The following is a 3,784-nucleotide window of genomic DNA, read 5'->3' on the forward strand; positions in this document are numbered from 1 at the left end:
GAAGGAGCATATCATCGCACTCAAGGGCATTATCCGCAAGTTAGAAGACTTCCTACGCTCGATGTGCGACTATCCGTCATCAACAACTCCACCTTCTTCACCAACAAAGGAGACATAATCACCTGGGTATGGGCACTCCCCTTGGCAACTGCCAAGCTTGGGGGAGGTGCCCTGGTATTGTATCACCATCACCTTTATCTTTACCGTTTTTCTTAGTTCGATCCTTTTGCTAATATCTTGATCTAGTAGAATCAAAGTTCTTAGTATGATCTAGTTGTGAGTTTTGCTTTATTATCCTTCTATGTAATCGAGTCCGTGAGCTATATAATAAAGATTAGTGTTGAGTCAAGGGCTTGATTATTTTTGCCATGATCCCAAGTGAATAAAGGAAAAGAGAAAGAAATAAAAAGAAACAAAGAGATCATGTGAGTCTTATGGAGAGTAATGAGCTCACATAGAAAGAGTATGATGAATAAATGTTATTGAGGGTTGCCAAACATAGTTTTGGTCATCGTTGCAATTAATAGTAAGTAATAAAGAAACAGAGGTCTTCACATATAAATATACTATCTTGGACATCTTTTATGATTGTAAGCACTCATTAAAATATGACATGCTAAAGAGTTGACATTGGACAAGGAAGACAACATAATGGGTTATGTTTGCTTACATCTGAGATAAATTATATCGTCTTGGATCCTCCAACATGTTGAGCTTGCCTTTCTCCCTCATGCTATCCAAATTCATTGCACCAAGTAGAGATACTACTTGTGCTTCCAAATACCCTTAAACCAGTTTTGCCATGAGAGTCCACCATACCTACCCGTGGATTGTGTAAGATCCATCAAGTAAGTTTTCATCGGTGCAAGCAATAAAAATATTGCTCTCTAAATATGTATGATTGATCGGTGTGGAGGAAATAAGCTTTATACGATCGTGTGATATGGAAGTAATAAAAGCGACAGACTGCATAATAAAGGTCCATATCACAAGTGGCAATATAAAGTGATGTTCTTTCACATTAGGATTTTGTGCATCCAACCATAAAAGCGCATGACAACCTCTGCTTCCCTCTGCGAAGGGCCTATCTTTTACTTTTATCTCCTTTTCTGCAAAAGAGTCATGGTGATCTTCACCCTTCCTTTTTACATTTTACCCTTTGGCAAGCACAATATGTTGGAAAGATCCCGATATATATGGCTAATTGGATGTGGGTTTTCATGAACTATTACTGTTGACATTACCCTTGAGGTAAAACGTTGGGAGGCAAAACTATAAGCCCCTATCTTTCTCTGTGTCCGATTAAAACTCCATACCCATAAGTATTGCATGAGTGTCAGCAATTGTGAAAGACTATATGATAGTTGAGTATGTGGACTTACTGAAAAGCTCTTATACATTGACTCTTTCCTATGTTATGATAAATTGCAATTGCCTCAATGACTGAGATTATAGTTTGTTAGTTTTCAATGAAGTTTACGATTCATACTTGATATTGTGATTGAATTATTACTCTAGCATAAGATATCATATGACAAGAATTACATAAGTTGATGTTCTAAGAATGATCACGATGCCCTCATGTCCGTATTTTATTTTTATCGACACCTTCATCTCTAAACATGTGGACATATTTTTCGATTTCGGCTTTTCGCTTGAGGACAAGCGAGGTCTAAGCTTGGGGGAGTTGATACGTCCATTTTGCATCATGCTTTTATATCGATATTTATTGCATTATGGGCTGTTATTTCACATTATGTCACAATACTTATGGCTATTATCTATTATTTTACAAGGTTTACATAAGGAGGGAGAATGCCGGCAGCTGGAATTCTGGGCTGGAAAAGGAGCAAATATTAGAGACCTATTCTGCACAACTCCAAAAGTCCTGAAACTCCACGGAATACCTAATAATAAGTAATGAAAAATCCTCGCCAAACATGAAGACCAGGGGGCCCACACCCTTCCCACGAGGGTGGGGGCGCCCTGTTGGGGAACGTTGCAGAAAACAAAAAAATTCCTACGGTTTCACCAAGATCCATCTATGAGTTCATCTAGCAATGAGTGATCGGATTGCATCTACATACCTTTGTAGATCACGCGCGGAAGCGTTCAAAGAACGGGGATGAGGAAGTCGTACTCGACGTGATCCAAATCACCGGAGATCCTAGCACCGAACGGACGGCACCTCCGCGTTCAACACACGTACGGTCAGCGTGATGTCTCCTCCTTCTTGATCCAGCAAGGGGGAAGGAGAGGTTGAGGAAGATGGCTCCAGCAGCAGCACGACGGCGTGGTGGTGGTGGAGCAACAGTACTCCGGCAGGGCTTCGCCAAGCTCGTGACGGAGGAGGAGATGTGTTGGGGAGGGGAGGGGCTGGGCCATGGATGTCCTTTGCAGCCCTCCCCTCACCCCTCTATTTATAAGGGAAGGGGGAAGGGGGCCGCCCCCCTCTAGATGAGATCTAGAGGGGGGCGGCGGCCAAGGGGAGGGGGCTTGCCCCCCAAGCAAGGGGGTGCCCCCCCTTAGGGTTTCCCCCAACCCTAGGCGCATGGGCCCTAGGGGGAGTGGCGCCCCAGCCCACTTTGGGCTGGATCCCTTCCTCATACAGCCCATAAGGCCCTCCGGGAGAGGTGGCCCCTCCCGGTGGACCCCCGGAACCCCTCCGGTGGCCCCGGTACAATATCGATATGCCCCCGAACCTTTCCGGTGACCGTATGACAACTTCCCATATATAATTCTTTACCTCCGGATTACTCCGGAACTCCTCGTGACGTCCAGGATCTCATCCGGGACTCCGAACAACTTTCGGATTACTGCATACTCATATCTATACAACCCTAGCGTCACCGAACCTTAAGTGTGTAGACCCTACGGGTTCGGGAGACAAGCAGACATGACCGAGACGACTCTCTGGTCAATAACCAACAGCGGGATCTGGATACCCATGTTGGCTCCCACATGCTCCTCGATGATCTCATCGGATGAACCACGATGTCGAGGACCTAATCAATCCCGTACTCAATTCCCTTTGTCAATCGGTACGTTACTTGCCCGAGACTCGATCGTCGGTATCCCAATACCTTGTTCAGTCTCGTTACCGGCAAGTCACTTTACTCGTACCGTAATGCATGATCCCGTGATCAACCACTTGATCACATTGAGCTCATTATGATGATGCATTACCGAGTGGGCCCAGAGATACCTCTCCGTCATACGGAGTGACAAATCCCAGTCTCGATTCGTGCCAACCCAACAGACACTTTCGGAGATACCTGTAATGTACCTTTATAGTCACCCAGTTACGTTGTGACGTTTGGCACACCCAAGGCACTCCTACGGTATCCGGGAGTTGCACAATCTCATGGTCTAAGGAAATGATACTTGACATCCAGAAAAGCTACAGCAAACGAACTACACGATCTTTGTGCTATGCTTAGGTTTGGGTCTTGTCCATCACATCATTCTCCTAATGATGTGATCCCGTTATCAATGACATCCCCATGTCCATAGCCAGGAAACCATGACTATCTGTTGATCAACGAGCTAGTCAACTAGAGGCTCACTAGGGACACATTATGGTCTATGTATTCACACATGTATTACGATTTCCGGACAATACAATTATAGCATGAATAATAGACAATTATCATGAACAAGGAAATATAATAATCATTTTATTATTGCCTCTAGGGCATATTTCCAACAGTCTCCCACTTGCACTAGAGTCAATCATCTAGTTACATTGTGATGAATCGAACACCCATGGAATTCTGGTGTTGAT

This window comes from Triticum aestivum, chromosome 5A (genome assembly GCF_018294505.1).
Source record: "Triticum aestivum cultivar Chinese Spring chromosome 5A, IWGSC CS RefSeq v2.1, whole genome shotgun sequence".
NCBI lineage: Eukaryota > Viridiplantae > Streptophyta > Magnoliopsida > Poales > Poaceae > Triticum > Triticum aestivum.